General features: G+C 41.5%; 1 protein-coding gene across 1 annotated transcript in view; it reads left to right on the forward strand.

Annotated features, from left to right (window-relative positions):
• Positions 1 to 23,039, forward strand: part of ZNF251 (zinc finger protein 251) — a 66,084-nt gene that overhangs the window by 41,945 nt on the left and 1,100 nt on the right. The gene's annotated exons all lie outside the window — the stretch shown is intronic.

Consider the following 23,039-nt stretch of genomic DNA (forward strand, 5'->3'; position numbering starts at 1 on the left):
CAAGCCTAATAGGATGGCAAAACTGACCAATCCCTTTGGTAGGCCACAATTACCTTACTTGCATTGTTCCCCAATCATTTGAGTGGGAGTTACAAGACCATAGTAAGAAAGGCCATATGAAAGTGATCCATCACATCACACTTGGATTGTGCCTAAAGGGTAAATCCAATTGATAACTTTTCAACAACCATTTTGTATAAACTAACTATTCAGTTATATCTATGGTTTGGGGTTGTATAAAATGAATTGTTCTTATCTGCAAGAATACAACCGAACACTTCAAGGTACAGAGTGGCAGGGGCAGGGGTCTGGGGACCATGGTTTCAGGAGACATCTAGGTCAATTGGCATAACAAAGTTTATTAAGAAAATGTTCTGCATCCCACTTTGGTGAGTGGTATCTGGGGTCTTAAAAGCTAGCAAGCAGCCATCTGGAGCAAAGGAGAACGACAAACATCAAAGACACAAGGAAAATATGAGCCCAAGAGACAGAAAGGGGCACATAAACCAGAGACTCCATCAGCCTGAGATGGGAAGAACTAGATGGTGCCCAGCTACCACCAATGACTGCCATGACAGGAAACACAACAGAGAGTCCCTGACGGAGGAGGAGAAAAGTAGGATTCAGAACTCAAATTCTAATTTAAAAAAACCAGACCTAATGGTCTGACTGAGACAGGAGAGACCCTGGAAGACATGGCCACCAGACTCTCTGTTAGCCCAAAACTAAAACCATTCCCAAAGCTAACTCTTCAAAGATTAGACTGGACTATATGACATAAAATGATACTCGTGAAGAGTGTGCTTCTTAGCTCAAGCAGATACATGAGACCAAATGGGCAGCTCCTGTCCGGAGGCAAGATTGAAAAGGCAGAAACGGAAAGCAGCTGGCTGAATGGACACGGGAAATCTGGGGTGGAAAAGAGGAATGTACTGTCACATTACAGGGAGAGCAACTAGGGTCATATAACAATGTGAATATAAATTTTTGTCTGAGAAACTAACTTGAACTGTAAACTTTCACTTAAACTGCAATAAAATAAACCAAAACCTGGGTATTGTCAGTCTTTTTGATTATAGCCATTCTAGTATTTTGTTTTTTCCTGATGGCGTCATGAATCGAATTGTTTCCTAAATCATGTTTGGCTTGTTTGTTGCTAATAAATGGAAATGCAGTGGGTTTTTGTGTATTAATCTTGTGTCGCTTCCTTTCAGACTAAAGAACTTCCCTTTGTATTTCTTCTAGGACAAGTTAGCTAGCAATGGATTTTCTCAGTTTTTGTTTATCTGCAAATGTGTTTGTTTCACCTTCACTTTTTTGTTTCATAATTTTTATTGTGCCTTAAGTGACAGTTTACAAATCAAGTCAGCCTCTCACACAAAAACCCATATACACCTTGATACACACTCCCAATTACTCTCCCCCTAATAAGACAGCCCGCTCTCTCCCTCCACTCTCTTTTCGTGTCCATTTCTCCAGCTTCTAACCCCCTCCACCCTCTCATCTCCCCTCCAGGCAGGAGATGCCAACATAGTCTCAAGTGTCCACGTGATCTAAGAAGCTCACTCCTCACCAGCATCCCTCTCCAATCCATCGTCCAGTCCAATCCATGTCTGACGAGTTGGCTTCGGGAATGGTTCCTGACCTGGGGCAACAGAAGGTCTGGGGGCCATGACCACCAGGGTCCTTCCAGTCTCAGTCAGAACATTAAGTCTGGTCTTATGAGAATTTGGGGTCTGCATCCCACTGCTCTCCTGCTCCCTCAGGGGTTCTCTGTTGTGTTCCCTGACAGGGCAGTCAACGGTTGTAGCAGGGCACCATCTAGTTCTTCTGGTCTCAGGATGATGTAGTCGCTGGTTCATGTGGCCCTTTATGTCTCTCGGGCTCCTAATCGCCTTGTGTCCTTGGTGTTCTTCATTCTCCTTTGCTGCAGGTGGTTGAGACCAATTGATGCATCTTAGATGGCTGCTTGCTAGCATTTAAGACCCCAGATGCCACTCTTCAAAGTGAGATGCAGAATTTTTTCTTAATAGACTTTATTATGCCAATTGACTTAGATGTCCCCTGAAACCATGGTCCCCAGACCCCTGCCCCTGCTACGCTGGCCTTTGAAGCATTCACTTTATTCAGGAAACTTCTTTGCTTTTGGTTTAGTCCAATTGTGCTGACCTCCTCTGTATTGTGTGCTGTCTTTCCCTTCACCTAAAGTAGTTCTTATCTACTATCTAATTAGTGGATGTCCCTCTCCCACCCTCCCTCCCTCCCCGCTCTCGTTACCACAAAACAATGTTTTCTTCTCAGTTTAAACCATTTCTCAAGTTCTTATAATAGTGGTCTTATGCAATATTTGCCCTTTTGCAACTGACTGATTTCACTCAGCATAATGCCTTCCAGCTTCCTCCATGTTATGAAATGTTTCCAGATTCCTCACTGTTCTTTATCAATGTGTAGTATTCCATTGTGTGAATGTATCATAATTTATTTATCCATTCATCCATTGGTGGGCACCTTGGTTGCTTCCATCTTTTTGCTATTGTAAACAGTGCTGCAGTAAACATGGGTGTGCATATATCTGTTCATGTAAAGGCTCTTATTTCTCTAGGGTATATTCCAAGGAGTGGGATTGCTGGATTGTATGGTAATTCTATTTCTAGCTTTTGAAGGAAGCGCCAAATCAATTTCCAAAGTGGTTGTACCATTTGACATTCCCACCAGAAGTGTAGAAGTGTTCCAATCTCTCCACAGCCTCTCCAACATTTATTATTTTGTGGTTTTTGGATTAATGCCAGCCTTGTTGGAGTGAGATGAAATCTCATTGTAGGCTTGATTTGCATTTCTCTAATGGCTAATGATCATGAACATTTCCTCATCTATCTGTTAGCTACCTGAATGTCTTCTTTAGTGAAGTGTCTATTCATATCTTTTGCCCATTTTTTAATTGGGTTGTCTTTTTGCAGTTGAGTTTTTGCCGTATTGTGTAGATTTTAGAGATCAGGCGCTGATCAGAAATGTCATAGCTAAAAACTTTTTCCCAGTCTGTAGGTAGTCTTTTTACTCTTTTGGTGAAGTCTTTGGATGAGCATAGGTGTCTGATTTTTAGGAGCTCCCAGGTATCTAGTTTTTCTTCTATGTTCTTCATAAAGTTTTGTATACTGTTTATGCCATATATTAGGGCTCCTAACGTTGTCCCTATTTTTTCTTCTATGATCTTTATCATTTTATATTTAGGTCTTTGATCCATTTTGAGTTAGTTTTTGTGCATGGAGTGAGATATGGGTCTTGTTTCATTTTTTTGCAGATGGATAGCCAGTTATGCCAGCACCACTTGTTAAAAAGACTGTCTTTTCCCCGTTTAACTGTTTTGGGCCTTTGTCAAATATCAGCTGCTCATATGTGGATGGATTTATGTCTGGATTCTCAATTCTGTTCCATTGGTCTATGTATCTGTTGTTGTACAAGTACCTGGCTGTTTTGACTACTGTGGTGATATAATAGGTTTTAAAATCAGGTAAAGTAAGGCCTCCTACTTTGTTCTTCTTTTTCAGTAATGCCTTATTTATCCGGGGCCTCTTTCCCTTCCATATGAAATTGGTGATTTGTTTCTCCACCTCATTGAAGAATGTTCTTGGGATTTGGATCGGAATTGCATTAAATGTATAGATCGATTTTGGTAGACTAGCCATTTTTATAATGTTAAGTCTTCCTATCCATGAGCGAGGTATGTTCTTCCACTTATGTAAGCCTCTTTTGGTTTCTTGCAGAAGTGTACTGTAGTTTTCTTTGTGTAAGTCTTTTACATCTCTGGTAAGATTTATTCCTAAGGATTTTATCTTCTTGGGGGCTACTGTAAATGGCATTGATTTGGTGATTTCCTCTTTGATGTTCTTTTTGTTGGTGTAGAGGAATCCAACTGATTTTTGTATGTTTATCTTGTATCCTGATGCTCTGCTGAACTCTTGTATTAGTTTCAGTAGTTTTGTGGAGGATTCCTTAGGGTTTTCTGTGTATAAGATCATGTCATCTGCAAATAGAGACACTTTTACTTCTTCCTTGCCAGTCTGGATGCCCTTTATTTCTTTGTCCAGCCTAATTGCTCTGGCTAGGACCTCCAGCACAATGTTGAATAAGAGTGGTGATAAAGGGCATCCTTGTCTGGTTCCCGACAAGTAAACATGTCTCTGTTCCCTAGAGTGTGCTGGTGGGTGGGTTCTGCAGAGGGACCATGGGCACCCAAAGTTTTTGGTTGTAAGGCCTGGGAGGTACCAGTTATCTTTGGATCCCTGTCACGGGTGGCTGGGTGAACTGAGTGGAGCTACCAGTCCTTAGGTCCCTGATGTGGGTAGGTGAACACCTTGTTTACTAGGCAAAGCAATGTCAAACATCAAACACCCACTTCTCCACCACGCAGCTGAAATGGTTGGAGTTTGCCAACAAGGGCCTATTCTACGGAAATAGGCCCACAGAGGTCCATGCAGAAGGGAAAGGTGCTCAAGGTCCACAGACGGTTTATGCCTGGATAGGAGTCGCTTCTGTCCTGAGCTCCCCTGGTTAATGGAGCTAGCAAATTATGTTTTCCTCCCAGTTGCAAATTCTTTCCTTCCCCAATGCTGGGTGGACAGCTCCAGGTGCTCACCAGGGTCTATCTCAGGCCCAGGGATTCAGCCGCTGAAGCTGGCTTGGGGGCGGGGGGGTGGTGGTAAAATATATGCAAGTACTTAGCTTTTGCCGAGAGCGCCCTTCTGCTCAGGTTCTGGGGGTGTGAGTGTGCTGTGTGGGTGGCTGCTTCTTCCTGGGAAAACTGCGGCTGAACTCTAGGGCCAGCCCACCGCCGCCACCGCAGCTCCGGGAATGGTGCCTGAGGGCTCCCCGTGATTCAGGTCTGGTAACTCCTCTCCATTTCTGAACAGTCTCTTCCTTCCCCTGCCCCTCAGTTCATTGTCTAAGCTTGCCTTTGATGCTCAGGGCTTATCACAAGTATACTGGTTTCACTTGTTTTTTTGGGTCTTTGCTGTAAAGAGGGCTCGACGTAAGCGTCTGTCTATTCCACCATCTTGGCTCTGCCCCCTCGCCTTCACTTTTGAAAACATAATTTTACTGGAAATATTCTAGGTAGAAGTTTTGTTTGTTTTTTCTTTCTGCACTTTGAATATGTCATCGCCCCGCCTTCTGGCCTCCACTGTTTCTGATAAGTCAGCTTTTAATCATTTGAAGAAATAATCTTCTCAACTATATTCTCTAAATATGAAGATACTCTTACTATGAGTATATCTCTTGAATATAGTCAGTGAATAGATTTCACTAAAAGTTGGAACCTAGATTTCAGCATTTTATGTGGGTGCTTTCCATTTATATTGAGTTATTTCTAATTGTTTTCATAATACTCTTTTTTTGTTTGGGAAGGTTTTGGCATTTCTAGGACTTTTAAAACAATTTCACTGAATGACCAAGTCACCAAATCTACTGATATCAAAACCCATCGTTAAACGTTTTGGGATGAATTTAAGACTCAGGAACACTGCCAGTGTCACTTTATCTTCTAGGGCAGTGGGAAGCTGACCAAAGTAATTGTTTCTTTTAACATCAACTAGATTGTTAGTTGTTGTTAGTTGCCATCAAGTTGGCTCTGACTGATAGCAACCTTATGTATAACAGAACAAAATGTGGTCCAGTCCTGTGTCGTCTTCCTGATCATTCCTATGTTTGAGTCCATTGTTTCAGCCACTGCATCAGTCCATCTCATGGAGGGCCTCCCTCACCTTCTCTGGCCCTCCACTTTCTTGTTGTAGTTAGGTGCTGTCGGGTCTGTTCCAACTTGTAGTGACCCTGTGCACAACAGAATGAAACACTGCCCAGTCCTCCTACACCATCCTCACAATTGTTGTTATACTTGAGCCCATTGTTTCAGCCGCCAAGTCAATGCATCTCGTTGAGGGCCTTCCTCTTTTTTAATGACCATCTAGTTTACCAAGCATGATGTCCTTTTCCAGGGACTGGTCCCCCTTGATAACATGTCCAAAGTATGTGAGATAAAGCCTTGCCACCCTTGCTTCTAAGGAGCATTCTGGTTGTACTTCTTCCAAGGCAGATTTGTTTGTTCTTCTGGCAGTCCCTGGTATATTTAATATTCTTCACCAACACCATAATTCAAAGGCATCAATTCTTCTTTGGTATTCCTTATTCATTGGCTTTCACATGCATATGAGGTGATGAAAAACACCATGGCTTGATCGTCTGCTTTACCAAGAATTATGTCCTTTCTTTTTGTTTGTTTAACCACCAAGATAACTGGAGCTTTTTTTTTTTTTTAAATAATTTTTATTGTGCTTTAAGTGAAAGTTTACAAATCAAGTCAGTCTCTTACATAAAAACTTATATACACCTTACTACATACTCCCAATTACTCTCCCCCCAATAAGACAGCCCGCTCCCTCCTTCCAGTCTCTCTTTTCATGACCATTTTGCCAGCTTCTAACCCCTCCACCCTCTCATCTCCCCTCCAGACAGGAGATGCCAACATAGTCTCAAGTGTCCACCTGATGCAAGTAGCTCACTCCTCATCAGCATCTCTCTCCAACCCATTGTCCAGTGAATCCATGTCTGACGAATTGGCTTCAGGCATGGTTCCTGACCTGGGCCAACAGAAGGTCTGTGGACCATGACTGCCCGGGTCCTTCTAGTCTCAGTCAGACCATTAAGTCTGGTCTTTTTATGAGAATTTGGGGTCTGCATCCCACTGTTCTCCTGCTCCCTCAGGGGTTCTCTGATAACTGGGGCTTTTAGTGGTTTTGAACACAATGTACCTTTAGGAAAAGCTTGGTAAACTAACTCTTAAATATTTTACATCAACTGGTACAATTTTTAAAATCTCCATTGCCATGCCAACTATTTTTCGTAACATGTAACTACCTGAGCTTTGTCTCCAAAGCATTCAGAATGTGGTCTTATGCAGCAAGACCATTTAGCAATTGGTTTAGAATTTATATCTTGATTAGTTTTACTGCTTTTTACAATTTATATTATACAAATTGGAAACCCTGGTGGTATAGTGGTTAAGAACTACGGCTGCTAACCAAAAGGTCAGCAGTTTGAATCCACCAGGCGCTCCTTGGAAACCCTATGAAGCAGTTCTACTCTGTCCTGGAGTGTTGCTATGAGTCAGAATCGACTCAACAGCAATGGATTATTATTATTATTACACCAGTGAATCAACTGGTATGGAAGTAGAAACAGTCCTTATTATCTGAATAGGATCCATTTCTAACAGTGTGTTGGAGAGTACATTTTCACATAGCAGGAACCTTGCAATGGGAAAAATAAGAGTGGATTCCTAGCTCATCCAAAAATGCTTGTTCTTCGAATTATGCAGTCTTGTGTCATTCTTAAATCTCTCAAATCATCCTGGCTTGCTTTGAAATTCAACTGTCCATGGGATCAACTCCCTCCTCCTTTAGATCTTCAAAGATGTGCAGTGCCTTCTGCTGTGTCAACACGTGGCCGATGACACACTATGTGTCAGGACTCTCTGTCCACGGCACAGAGGTGTTTCTTGCTTGTTATGCCGTGCTGGAGTAGCACAGTGGAGCTTTCCAGAAAAAGCAACTTTAGCCATTTGTCTTTATTTTCTCATGCATAGAAAATCTCTGTGTGTGGGAGGCAAGGGCATGTGCGCAGGGGAGCCACGGGCAAGCTAGCGTGTCATGTGTTCTCTCAGGGCATCTTCACTTCGACTTCTCTCATGTGTGGGCTCATCTGCTATTTCTACAGGCCTTCTCACTTTCTTAGAAGACATTTTCATTAGTAATGTGGGGACAGTGAAAATGATGAAGTGCAATGGGTTTGAGCAGCACAAGCGGGAGCTGGCTCTGGGGAGAGCCGCCGGGCTAGCTAGCCGCTCATTTCCACCCGCTGGCCCACATCTCTCCCTCCCCTCCTGGGCGAGCACCTGCAGACTCAGCACCAGGTTGCTGAGTCTGATGTGCAACTGAGGAGAAGAATGTTTGCCAGTCATTACATCAAGCATCCATAATTAGGGAGCTCCAATAATGAGAGAAGCCTGCATTTCAATAAACACTGAACTGGACTAGCTGGATGTTGGCTGTGTATAAAATTGGCCCAAGATCACTCATTAGTAAAGAAATGCAAATTAAAACTACAACCAGATGCCATTTCCACCTCTGATGGGTAAGGTTGGAGCTAAGTGTTTAACAGCACAGGACGTGAAGAAACAGGCCCTCTCATCCCAGGCTGCTGGTGGTGTGATTGGTACAACCTTCACGGAGGTCTATTTGGCAATGTATCAGCATTAAAATAGTCATAGCTTTTAATCCAGCATCCTAGAAACCACTGTATGCCTGAAAAACTATATGTGCATAAGGGCATCCATTTAACCATGTTTATAATAGCAAAAGTTGGAAATAACATGCAAGGCCATCAATATGGAACTAGTTCAGTAAACCAGGGTGTGTGCAATCACTGGAATGTCCCCCTGCTGGCAAGGGGAGCAGCTTGAGCAGGATGATCCCAAGACACGTTATTAAATGAAAAAAGCAAAGTGTGAAAACTGACTGGACAGAGTATGCTATCAGTTGTATAATAAAAGGAACATAAACTAATATGCTTGGGAAAAAAAGAATATTGAATATACCATGGACTGCCATAAGAATGAATAAATCTGCTTTGACAGTAGTACAACTAGCATGCTCCTTAGAAGCAAGGATGGCTAGACTTGGACTCATGTATGTTGGACATGTTATCAGGAGGGACCAGTCCCTGGAGAAGGGCATCATGCTTGATAAGTAGAGGATCAGAGAAAAAGAAGACCCTCAACAAGATGAACAGACACGGTGGCTACAACAATGGGCTCAAGCACCATAACAGATGTAAGGGTGGCACAGGACTGGGCAGTGTTTCATTCTGTTGTACATGGGGTCGCAATGACTCGGAGTTGACTAGATGGCACCTAACAACAACAATGCTTAGAAACATATCTTGTATGTATGTACATATCTTTACGTATACATCTTACATGTACATATCTAGTATGCATGTCCCCACGTGTCTGTCAATTTGTTGTACTGTGGGGGCTTGTGTGTTGCTGTGCTGTTAGTAGCGTCCCACCAGTATTCACATACCAGCAGGGCCACCCATGGCAGACAGGTTTCAGCTGAGCTTCCAGACTAAGACAGACTAGGAAGAAGGAACCGGCAGTGCACTTCTGAAAAGAATTAGCCAGTGAAAACCTTATGAATCACAATGGAACATTGTCTGATACAGTGCCAAAAAATGAGCCCTTCAGGTTGGAAGGTACTCAAAAGATGACTGGGAAAGGGCTGCCTCTTCAAAGTAGAGCTGACCTTAATGACATGGATGGAGTCAAAACTTCAGGACCTTCATTTGCTGATATGGCATAACTCAAAATGAGAAGAAACAGCTGCAAACATCCATTAATAATTGGAACCTGGAATGTATGAAGTATGAATCTAGGAAAATTGGAAATTATCAAAAATGAAACAGAACCATAAGGATTTATATACTAGGCATTAGTGAGCTGAAATGGACTTGTATTGGTCATGTTGAGTCAGGCAATCATATGGTCTACTATGCCGGGAATGACCACTTGAGCAGGAATGGCATTACATTCATCGTCAAAAAGTGTATTTCAAGATCTATCCTGAAGTACAACTCTGTCAGTGATAGGATAATATCCATACGCCTGCAAGGAAGACCAGTTAATACCACTATTACTCAAATTTATGCACCAACCACTAAGGCCAAAGATGAAAAAATTAAGGATTTTTACCAACTTCTGAGGTCTGAAATTGATTGAACATGCAATCAGGATGCACTGATAACTACTGGTGATTGGAATGTGAAAGTTGGAAACAAAGAAGGATCGGTAGTCGGAACATATGGCCTTGGTGATAGAAACGATGCTGGAGATCTCATCATGGAATTTTGCAAGACCAACGACTTCTTTATTGCAAATACATTTTATCACCAACATAAACAGTGACTCTACACATGAACCTTACCAGGCGGAATACACAGAAATCGAATCAACTACATCTATGGAAAAAGAAGATGGAAAAGCTCAATATCATCAGTTGGAACGAGGCCAGGGGCTGACTGTGGAACAGACAATTACTCATATGCAAGTTCAAGTTGAAACTGAAGGTAATTAGAACAAGTCCACGATAGCCAAAATATGACCTTGAGTATATCCCACCTGAATTTAGAGACCATGTCAAGAATAGATTTGATGCATTGAACACCAGTGATCAAAGACCAGATGAGTTGTGGAATGACATCAAGGCCATCATACATGAAGAAAGCAAGAGGTCATTAAAAAGACACGAGAAAAAGAAAAGACCAAAATGGATGTCAGAAGAGATCCTGAAACTTGTTTTTGAATTTTGAGTAGCTACAGCAAAACGAAAAAATGATGAAATAGCTGAACAGAAGATTTCAAAGGGTGGCTTCAGAAGACAAAGTATTATGATAACGTGTGCAAAAAGCTGGCAATAGAAAACCAAAAGGGAAGAACACACTCAGCATTTCTCAAGCTGAAAGAACTGAAGAAAAAATTCAAGGCTTGAGTTGCAATACCGAATGATTCTACAGCAAAAATATTAAATGACACAGGAAGCATCAAAAGAAGATGGAAGGACTACACAGAATCACTATATAAAAAGGAGTTGGTAGACGTTCAACCATTTCAGGAAGTAACATACGATCAGGAACTGATAGTACTGAAGGAAGAAGTCCAAAATGCACTGAAAACATTAGCAAACAACAAGGCTCTGGGAATTGACAGAATGCCAACTGAGATGTTTCAACAAATGGATGCAGTACAGGAAATGCTCACTTGTCTATGCCAAAAATATGGAAGAGAGCTTCCTGGCCAACTGGACTGGAAGAGATCCATACTTATGCCTATTCCCAAGAAAGCTGATCCCACTGAACGGGGAAATTATTGAACAATATCTTTAATACCACATGCAAGCTAAAATTTGCTGAAGAGCACTCAAAAGTGGCTGCACCAGTGTATCGACAGGGAACTGCCAGAAATTCAAGCTGGATTTAGAAGAGCATGAGAACCAAGGATATCATAGCTGATGTCAGATGGATCCTGGCTGAAAGCAGAGAATACCAGAAAGATGTTTACCTGTGTTTTATTGACTATATTAAGGTGTTTGACTTTGTGGATCATAACAAATGATGGATAACGTTGGGGAGAATGGGAATTCCAGAACACTTTATTGTGCTCATGAGGAATCTGTACATGGCTCAAGAGTCAGTCATTAGAACAGAACAAGAGGTTTAAAGTTAGGAAAGGTGTGAGTCAGGGTTGTATCCTTTTACCATACCTATTCAATTTGTATGCTGAGCAAATAATCTGAGAAGCTGGACTATATGAAGAAGAATCTGGCATCAGGCTTGGAGACAGCCTCATTAACAACCTGTGTTATGCAGATGACACAGCCTTGCTTGCTGAAAGTGAAGAGGACTTGAAGCACTTTCTAATGGAGATCAAAGACCACAGCCTTCAGTATGGATTATACCTCAACATAAAGAAAACAAAAATCCTCACAACTGGACCAATAAGCAACATCATGATAAATGAAGAAAAGATTGAGGTTGTCAAGGAGTTCATTTTACTTGGATTCACAATCAACACCTATGAAAGCAGCAATCAAGAAATCAAAAGACACATTGCATTGGGCAAATCTGCCGCACAAGACCTCTTTAAAGAGTTGAAAAGCAAAGATGTCACCCTGAACACCCAAGCCATAGTGTTTTCAATTGCCTCATGTGCACGTAAAAACTGGACAATGAATAAGGAAGACTGAAGAAAAATTGACGCCTTGGAATTGTGGTGTTGGCGAAGAATATTGAAGATACGGGGGACTGCCTGAAGTAAGAACATATGTCTTGGAAGAAGTACAACCAGAATGGTCCTTAGAAGCAAGGATGGTGAGACTACGTCTCACATACTTTGGACATGTTATCAGGAGGGACCAGTCCCTGGAGAAGGACATTATGCTTGGTAAGATAGAGGGTCAGCGAAAAAGAGGAAGTCCCTCAGTGAGAAGGATTGACATAGTGGCTGCAACAATGGGTTCAAGCATAGCAACAATTGTGAGGATGGCTCTGGACGGGGCAGTATTTCTGTTGTGCATAAGGTCGCTATGAGTTGGAAGTGACTTGACAGCACCTAACAACAACAATTATGCATGTGTCTTGTATGTATGCATATATGTATATAAATACCTTGTATTTATTTTCTGTGTTTGAACGTACCTCGTATGTATGCATCTCGTATGTAGGGTCTTGCATGTATGCATGCACTGGTATACATTGTCTTGTATGCGTGTGCCTTGTATGTATGTGTGCATCATATATGTATGTAAAGGTGAAAACAGGCTGTGTGAGGCAGAACACAGCTGCCCTCAGGTTTTCCATTAGTTCATTGCTATTTCTATTAATTCACCGCTGTTTTTCCAAGCCCTTCTTATGCGACCTTCACTGAGACAGTCTTATGTACCTCACTGGCTCAGAGCCACCTTTGTCTTTGACTAGTATAAAGCCTCCACCTCCCTGCTACTGGGCATGGGTATCTGTCCTGGTCCTCCTGCCACCAAGGACCACTGCCTCAGTATGTAAAGCTCTCTCACCACCACACTGGAGTTGCCCTCCTCTTTCTTTCGTCTCTCAGCACCCTCCAATTTTGAACACAAATTTCAAGTTACTGGTCCATACCTGGACAGTATGTTATCTTGTATGTGTGCATATTGTCTGTCTGAACATTTCTTATATGAACATATCTTGTATGTATCTTGTATACACATACATATCTTATATGTGTGTTTCTCTGGAAAAATGGCATGGAGGCAGCTTCTGACGTCCTATAATTTCTCAAGGGGTATGGACAATCAAGATCAACAGTCCAAGACTGATTCTTCCTGTGAGGCAGAGGTCAGACATGCCCCCTCTCTCCGCCACCTTTACCAATTCTGACAGCAACCATGCCTCCCATGGCACTCTCTACTTCTCTACTGAGTTTGATAATTCATTACAATGGCCACACAGAACTCACAGATTCACGATTATGGGGTTTATGAGGGAAGTAACAGGTTACAATTCAGGTTCAGAAACACTCAGGATACAGTTCTTCCATCAGAACAGCCTCTTCTCAGCTGTGCTTGCAGGTATGCGTCTTTCTGGTCCTTGGCCTCTGCCCTGCTCAGGTAAGTGTTACAAAACTCTTTTAGCTCTGTTGAAAAGTGCCCCAAGGCACCGCGCTCTGCCAATAAGCCTCTGTCTGAAGGCCCTCAGCTCTAGCTCTGTGGGTCAGTGTTATGGATTGAATTGTGTCCCCCAAAAATGTCTATCGACTTGGCTAGGTTACGATTCCCAGTATTGTATGATTGTCTACCATTTTGTCATTTGAAGTGATTTTCCTATGTGTTGTAAAACCTATCACTATGATGTAACGAGATGGATTAGTGGCAGTTATATTGATGAGATCTACAAGATTGTTGCTATGTTATTAGGTGCCATTGAGTCAGTTCCAACTCATATTGACCCTATGTAAAATAGAATGAAACACTGCCTGGTCCTGCACCATTCTCACAATTGTTGCTTAAGCCCATCGTTGCAGCCACTGTGTCAGTCCATCTCATTGAAGACTTTCCTCTTTTTTGCTGACCCTCTACTTTACCAAGCATGATGTCCTTCTCCAGGGACTGATCTCTCCTGATGACATATCCAAAATATGTGAGATGTAGTCTTGCTATTCTTGCTCCTAAGGAGCATTCTGGTTGTACTTCTTCCAAGACAGATTTGTTTGTTCTTTTGGCAGTCCATGGTATATTCAATATTCTTCACCAACACCACAATTCAAAGGCATCAGTTCTTCTTTGGTCTTCCTTATTCATTGTCCAGCTTTCGCATGCATAGGAGGCAATTGGAAACACCATGGCTTGGGTCAGGTGCACTTTAGTCTTCAAGATGGTATCTTTGCTTCTCAACACTTTAAAGAGGTCTTTTGCAGCAGATTTGCCCAATGCAATATGTCTTTTGATTTCTTGACTTCTGCTTCCATGGGTGTTGATTGTGGATCCAGGTAAAATGAAATCCTTGACAACCTCAATCTTTTCTTCATTTATCATGATGTTTCTTATTGGTCCAGTTGTGAGGATTTTTGTTTTCTTTATGTTGAGGTGTAATCCATACTGAAGGCTGTGGTCTTTGATCTTCATCAGAAAGTGCTTCAAGTCCTCTTCACTTTCAGCAAGCAAGGTTGTGTCATCTGTATAAAACACGTTGTTAATGAGTCTTCCTCCAATCCTGAGGCCGGATTCTTCTTCATATAGTCCATTTTCTTGGATTATTTGCTCAGCATACAGATTGAATAGGTATGGTGAAAGGATACAACCCTGACTTTAAACCATGCGGTATCCCCTTGTTCTGTTCTACTGACTGCCTCTCTTATCTATGTACATGTTCCTCATGAATGCAATTAAGTGTTCTAGAACTCCCATTCTTCCAAATGTTATCTATAATTTGTTATGACCCACACAGTTGAATGCCTTTGCATAGTCGATAAAACACAGGTAAACATCTTTCTGGTATTCTTTGCTTTCAACCAGGATCCATCTGACATCAGCAATGACATCCCTGGTTCCACGTCCTCTTCTGAATCCAGCTTGAATTTCTGGCAGCTCCCTGTCGATACACTTCTGCAGCCCCTTTTAAATGATCTTTGGCAAAATTTAGCTTGCGTGTGATATTAATGATATTGTTCGATAATTTCCACATTTGGTGGGATCACCTTTTTTCGGAACAGGCATGAATATGGGTCTCTTCCAGGCAGTTGGCCAGGCGCAGATTTCTTGGCATAGAGAAGTGAGCACTTCCACTGCTGCCTCCATTTGCTGAAACATCTCAATTGGTATTCCATCAATTCCTGGAGCCTTGTTTTTCACCAATCCTTTCAGTGCAGCTTGGACTTCTTCCTTCAGTACGATTGGTTCCTTCTCATATGGTACCTCCTGAAATGGTTGGACGTTGAAAAATTCTTTTTGCTATACTGACTCTGTGTATTCCTTCCATCTTCTTTTCATGCTTCCTGAGTCGTTTAATATTTTCCCTATAGAATCCTTCAATATTGCAACTTGAGGCTTGAATTTTTTCTTCAGTTATTTCAGCTTCAGAAATGCAGCGTATGTCCTTCCCTTTTGGTTTTCTGTCTCCAGCTCTTTGCACATGTCATTGTAATACTTTGTCTTCTTGAGCCGCCCTTTGAAATCTTCATTTCTTCCTTTTGCTTTATCTACTCGATGTTCAAGAGCAAGTTTCAGAGTCTCTTCTGACATGCATTTTGTTTTTTTTTCTCTCTTTCTTGTCTTTCTAATGACCTATTGCTTTCTTCGTGTATGATGTCCTTCCACAAGTTGTCTGGTCTTCAATCATTAGTCTTCAACGCATCAAATCTATTCTTGAGATGGTCTCTGAATTCAGGTGGGATATGCTCAAGGTCATACTTTGGCTCTCATCGACTTGTTCTAATTTTCTTCATTTTCAACTTGGACTTGAATACGAGCAATTGGTAGTCTGTTCCACAGTCAGCCCCTGGCCTTGTTCTGACTGATGATGATGTTGAGCTTTTCCATCATCTTTTCCCCCAAATATCGTCGATTTGATTCCTATGTATTCCATCTGGCAAGGTTCATGTGTATAGTCACTGTTTGTTGGTGAAAAAAGGTGTTTGCAGTGAAGAAGTCGTTGGTCTTGCAAAATTCTATCATGCAGTCTCCCGTATCGTTTCTATCACGAAGTTCATATTTTCCAACCACTGATCCTTCTTCTTAGTTTCCAACTTTCACGTTCCAATCTCCAGTAATTATCCATGCATCCTGATGGCATGTGGGATCAATTTCAGATAGCAGAAGTTGGAAAAAATCATCAATTTCTGCATCTTTGGCCTTATTGGTTGTTGGGTAAATTTTAATAATAGTCATATTAACTGGTCCTTGTCATGGATTGAATTGTGTCCCCCCAAGATATCTGGCTAGGTCATGATTCCCTTGTATGATTGTCTACCATTTTATCTTCTGATGTGATTTCCCTATGTGTTGTAAATCCTATCACAATGATGTAATAAGATGGATTAGTGGCAGTTGTACTGATGAGGTCTAAAAGATTAGATAGTGTTTTAAACCAATCTCTTTTGAGATATAAAAGAGAGAAGCAAACAGAGAGACGGGGGACTGCATACCACAAGAAAGCGGTGCTGGGAGCAGAGCACATCCTTTGAACCTGAGGTTTCTGTGCTGAGATGCTCCCAGACTAAGGGGAAGACTGATGACAAGGACCTTCCTCCAGAGCTGACAGAAAGAGAAAGGCTTCCCATGGAGCTGGTGCCCTGAATTTGAACTTCTAGCCTACTGGACTTGAGAGAATACATTTCTCTTTGTTAAAGCCATCCGCCTGTGATATTTCTGTTATAGCAGCACTAGATGACTAAGATGGTCAACAAACCTAGTTCCACCAAGTGACCAGAGGCACCCTAGTCCTGAGCAAGCCTCCTGCCCAAAGGCATTCTGCTTTCTTGCTTTGTGGGTTGGGAAGCCCAGTGTGCTGTCTTCTGCTGGTCTCCCCTGCAGCTGTTTTTCTGCCACCGCTTCTCACCATCTTAAGTGTTATAGCTCTTTTTTTCTCTCTCTCTGTCTCCTGGTTCCTGGATCTTCTCAGCTCGGGGATCCTGGGTCCAAAGGATGCATTCTGCTCTTGGCTGTTCTTCCTTAGTGGTGGTGAGATCCTCTCCTTCCCACCTCTGGCATGGCCCATGTAAAGCCCAGTTGAATGGCAAAACTGACTAGTCCCTTGGTGGGCCACAATTACCCTATTTTCTCAGTTCCAGCCATACAAGACCATGACAAGAAAGGCCATGCAAAAGCAACCCATCGCACCACAAGCTCATGTGTATGTATCTTGTATACATGCATGTATTTTATGTGTATGAACATACATATAAGGGGATGGTGGGGCCCAGGGAGCCTGGGGCAGAGTTGGCTGCACTGTGGTAGTCATTGGGGAGGGAAGACAGATCCCTATTATTTCTGCAGGGCAGGAGGCAATAGTACCAGAAACACCCATTGCTCAGAGCCCAGCTTACACTACCCTGGAACCACAACCCCATATCCTGTACATCGACCCCTGGATGACTCAGAGTCTCCCTGACACTCTCTGATGCTGTGCTGGATCCTTACCACTCATCTGTGACCCAGGTGTCTTAATTCCTTCACTCCTGACAGATTGGATGAGGAGCAGAAAATCCTGTGCTGACCCCAGGGCCTGTGGAACCGGGGTGGGTTTTCAGTAAAGGGCCTTTACTCCTGATCTGCCAGTCTTACACCTAAGAGGAAGACATGTGCAGACACAAAGAACTGTTTTTAAATTCTTATTTCCTTGCCTGTTCCGCTCCCTCCTCTTCTTCAGGTTGCAGGGCCTAGGGGAGCCCTTGCACACACTGGAGCAATGAGAAACTCCTCTGTCATTAGTCTTCAACACATCCAATCTATTCTCGAGGTGGTCTGTAAATTCAAGTGGGAAACACTCAAGGTCACACTTTAGCTCTTGTAGACTTGTTCTAATTTTCTTCAGCTGTAACTTGAACTTGCATATGAGCAATCGATGGATTGTTCCACAGTCGGTTTCTGGCCTTGTTCTGACTGATGATATTGAGCTTTTCCATTGTCTCTTTCCACAGATTTAGTTGATTTGATCGATTCTTCTATATTCCATCTGGTGAGGTCCACATGTATAATCATCGTTTACGTTGTCGAAAAAAGGTATTTGCAATGAAGAAGTCCTTGGTCCTGCAAAATTCTATCATGCATTCTCAGTGTTGTTTCTATCACTAAGACTGTATTTTCCAACTACCAATCCTTCTTCTTTGTTTCCAACTTTCACATTCCAATCACCAGTAATTATCAATGCACCTTGATTGCATGTTTGTTCAATTTCAGACTGCAAAAATTGGTGAAAATCTTCAATTTCCTCATCTTTGGCCTTAGCAGCTGGTGAATAAATTTGAATAACAGACACCACTAGCAAAACATAAACATCAAAGAGACCCAAGCCAAGTAGAAAACTTGTATCAACTATTCACCAAAGGAAAAGATTATAGAGGTGATCAAAAAGCTACCACAGGGGATACGTGGGACTCTCTACTTTCTGAATGATTTTTCTATACACCTAAAGCTACTCTGAAAAATAGTCTATTCAAATCCGAACAAAAAAAGCTACTATTAAGAAAAGTTCTAGGACCAGATGGCTTCACAGCTGAGCTCTCTCCAACCTTTAGAAATTTGAATTTTTATAATATTCCGGGCCACGGAAAAAGATACGATTCCACAATTCAGAATAAGCTTCACATTCCAAAATGATAACAACGTTCAAAGAACCTATAGCTCAAGTGACAGAAAATTATAAATGGAACGTTAGCAAATAGAATCAAACAGCATACCAAAAGAATAATATACTATGGCCAAGTGTGGCTTATTTCAGAAATGCAAGAAAGGCCCAAAACCACTGAAATTCATTAGCACAACAAATTACAAGAGGAAAAAAAAAAGCATTTTATCAATATATTATCTTATGGAAAGCCATTTCCATTAAAATCAGGAACAAGACAAGAACCCCAACTTGCATCACTGTTGTTCAACAGCATTTTGTTAATTCTTAACAACAACAAAAAGATGAAAAGTAATTACTATGTATACTGACAAAGAAGAAACATTAATCTTTTTTTATTTTTAATGATGATATGCTTATCTACCTAGGAAACACTACTAGAATTAATGTGGGCATTTGTTAAAGTTGCTTGGTAAAAAATAAGTATACAAAACATGATAGCCGCCTTCTATTCAAAAAACAACTTGAAATAGAGATGAGAAAGTGGTTCATTCATAGTAGCCACAAAAATTATAAAATAATAAATGATAATGTGAGGTGTAGTAAGTTATAAAGCACTAAATCATACTGGAGGGTGTAAAACAAGGTCTGAAAAATAAGATGTTCGCATTCTTGGATAGGAAGACAATATAAAAAATAGTAACAATTAAATTCTTCTTAAATATGTATAAGACACATATACAATTATTACAATTTTAACTCAACTTCCAATGGTTGTATTTTTTAAAAGGGTAAAGTATGCATGGAAGAAGGTGCTGTAGTGGTACACCGGTTAAGCACTTGGCTGCCAAACAACATGGAAGAATAAATTTAGAGAATAGTCAAGCAAATTATGAAGGATTAGGAGAGGGAATTTGCCTTCCAGATATTAAATTATATTCTAAATCCTCTGGAAACAAAGTAGTATGGAATTGGCCTAGAAACAAACAAATAGATCAGAGGACTAAAATTGAGGGCCTAGAAAGAGATCCTAATAGACGAATTTACTGTATCATGAAGGTGGTATTTCAGTTCATTGAATAAAGGATGGTTATACATTTGGAAAGGAGCCCTGTGGCGCAGTGCTTGGCTAACAAAGAGACAATTAAAAAAAAAAAAAAAAAACGGTGCCTGTTGGGTAGATTCCAACTCATAGCAACCCTATAGAACAGAGTAGAACTGCCCCATAGGGTTTCCAAGGAGCACCTGGTAGATTCTAACTTCCAACTTTTTGGTTAGCAGCCACAGCTCTTAATCACTACACCACCAGTGTTTCCCATTAACATCATAGAGGTAGGATTTACAACACATAGGAAAATCACATCAGATGACAAAATGGTGGATAATCACAAAATATGGGGAATCATGAACTAGCCAAGTTGACAGATATTTTGGGAGGACACAATTCAGTCCATGACATTGAGGTATACTGTTAATGCATATTTAATATACGTGATGGTTACTTTTATATGTTTTATATGTCGATTTGGCTAGGCTATAGTATTCAATAGTTAAGAGCTTGGCTGCTGACCAAAAGGCAGTTCGAGTCCACCAACCACTCCTCGGAAGTGCTATGGGGCGGTTCTGCTTTGTCCTATAGGGTCACTATGAGTCCGAGTCCACTCAACAGCAACGGATTTGTTTTTTGTTTGTTTGTTTTTAAATAGTACTCAGTTATAACTCTGGTGGCACAGTGGTTAAGAGCAAAGGCTGCTAACCAAAAACTCTACAGTTCAAATCTACCAGCCACTCCCTGGAAACACTTTTACGCAGCTCTACTCTGTCCTACAGGGTCACTATGAGTCAGAATCAACTTGGGGCAATGGGTTTGATTTTTGGATACTGCTCAGGGGCTCAGCTAAGGGGCCCTGGTGGCATAATGGTTAAAGCGTTTGGCTGTTAACCAAAAGGTTGGTGATTTGAATCCACCATCCACTCCACAGAAGAAAGATGTGTCAGGCTGCTCCTGTAAAGATTTACAGCCTTGGAAACCCTGTGGGGGGCAGTTCTACTTTGTCCCATAGGGTCGCTATGTGTCAGTATTGACTCTATGGCACTGGGACAAAAAAAAAAGACACGTTGCTGTTGAGTCAATTCCGATGCTTAGTGACCCTATAGGGCAGGGTAGAACTGCCCCGTAGGGTTTCCAACGAGCGCATGGTGGATTCAAACTGCTAACTTTTTGGTTAACAGCTGCGCCACCAGGGCTCCAACAATGGGATGTTGTTGTTCTTGTTGTTAGGTGCCGTGAGTTGGTTCCGACTCATAACAATGCCATGTACCACAGAATGAAACACTGCTGGGTTCTGCGCCATCCTTACAATCGTTGTTATGCTTGAGCCCATTGTTGCAGCCACTGTGTCAATCCATTTCGTTGAGGGTCTTCCTCTTTTCCGCTGACCCTGTACTTTACCAAGCATGATGTCCTTCTCCAGGAACAGATCCATCCTAATAACATGTCCAAAGTATGTAAGACGCAGTCTTGCCATCCTTGCTTCTAAGGAGCATTCTGGTTGTACTTCTTCCAAGACAGATTTGTTCGTTCTTTTGGCAGTCCGTGGTATATTCAATATTCTTCATCAAGACTACAATTCAAAGGCATCGATTCTTCTCAGTGTTCCTTACTGATTGTACAGCTTTCACATGCATACAATGCGACTGAAAATACCATACCTTGGGTCAGGCGCACCTTAGTCTTCAAGGTGACATCTTTGCTTTTCAACACCTTAAAGAGGTCCTTTGCAGCAGATTTGTCCAATGCTAAGCATCTTTTGATTTCCTGACTGCTGCTTCCATTGGTGTTGATTGTGGATCTAAGTAAAAGGAAATCCTTGACAACTTCAATCTTATCTCTGTTTATCATGATGTTGTTTATTGCTCCATTTGTGAGGATTTTTTGTCTTCTTTATGTTGAGGTATAATCCATACTGAAGTCTGTGGTCTCTGATCCTCATCAGTAAGTGCCTCAAGTCCTCTTCGCTTTCAGCAAGCAAGGTTGTGTCATCTACATAATGCAGGTTGTTAATGAGTCTTCCTCCAATCCTGACGCCCCGTTCTTCTTCATATAGTCTAGCTTCTTAAATTATTTGCTCAGCATACAGACTGAATAAGTATGGTGAAAGAATACAACCCTAACGCACACCTTTCCTGACTTTAAGCCACTCAGTATCTCCTTGTTCTGTTCAACCAACTGCCTCTAAATCTACGTACAGGTTCCTCATGAGCACAATTAAGTGTTCTGGAATTCCCATTTTTTGAAATGTTATCCATAATTTGTTATGATCCACACAGTCAAATTCCTCTGCATAATCAATAAAACACAGGTAAACACCTTCTGGTATTCTCTGCTTTCAGCCAGTATCCACCTGACATCAGTAATGATATCCCTGGTTCCATGTCCTCTTCTGAATCTGGCCTGAATTTCTGGCAGTTCCCTGTCAATATATACTGCTGCAGCCGCTTTTGAATGATCTTCAGCAAAATTTTGCTTGCATGCGATATTAATGATATTGTTCGATAATTTTCACATTCCATTGGATCACCTTTCTTGGGAAGAGGCATAAATATGGATCTCTTCCAGTCAGTTGGCCAGGTAGTTGTCTTCTAAATTTCTTGGCATAGACAAGTGAGCACTTCCATTGCTGCATCCATTTGCTGAAACATCTCAGTTGGTATTCCGTCAATTCCTGGAGCCTTGTTTTTCGCCAATGCTTTCAGTGCAGCTTGGACTTCTTCCTTCAGTACCGTTGGTTCCTGTTCATATACTACCTCTTGAAATGGTCAACTAATTCTTTTTGGTATAATGACTCTCTGTATTCCTTCCATCTTCTTTTGATGCTTCCTAAATTGTTTAATATTTTCCCCACAGGATCCTTCACTATTGCAACTCGAGGCTCGAATTTTTTCTTCAGTCCTTTCAGCTTGAGAAACGCCGAGCGTATTCTTCCCTTTTGGTTTTGTATCTCCAGCTCTTTGCATGTGTCATTGTAATACTTTGTCTTCTCGAGCCACTCTTTGAAATCTTCTGTTCAGTTCTTTTACTTCATTTCTTCCTTTTGCTTTAGCTGCTTGACATTCAAGAGCAAATTTCAGAGTCTCCTCTGACAACTATCTTGTTCTTTTCTTTCCTGTCTTTTCAATGACCTCTTGCTTTCTTCATGTATGATGTCATTCCACAACTTGTCTGGTCTTCAGTCATCAGTGTTCAACAAGTCAAAACTATTCTTGAGATGGTCTCTAAATTCAGGTGGGATATACTCAAAGTTGTACTTTGGCTCTGGTGGACTTGCTCTGATTTTCTTCAGTTTCAACTTGAACGTGCATATGACCAGTTGATGGTCTGTTCCACAATCAGCCCCTGGCCTTGTTCTGACTGATGATATTGCGCTTTCCATCGTCTCTTTCCACAGACATAGTTGATTTGATTCTTGTGTATTCCATCTGGCAAGGTCCATGTGTATAGTCACATTTTATGTTGGTGCAATGAAGAAGTCGTTGGTCTTGCAAAATTCTATCAATCTCCAGCATTGTTTCTATCACCAAGGCCATATTTTCCAGCTACCGATCCTTCTTCTTTGTTT

Source organism: Elephas maximus, chromosome 15, assembly GCF_024166365.1.
Source record: "Elephas maximus indicus isolate mEleMax1 chromosome 15, mEleMax1 primary haplotype, whole genome shotgun sequence".
Taxonomy (NCBI): domain Eukaryota; kingdom Metazoa; phylum Chordata; class Mammalia; order Proboscidea; family Elephantidae; genus Elephas; species Elephas maximus.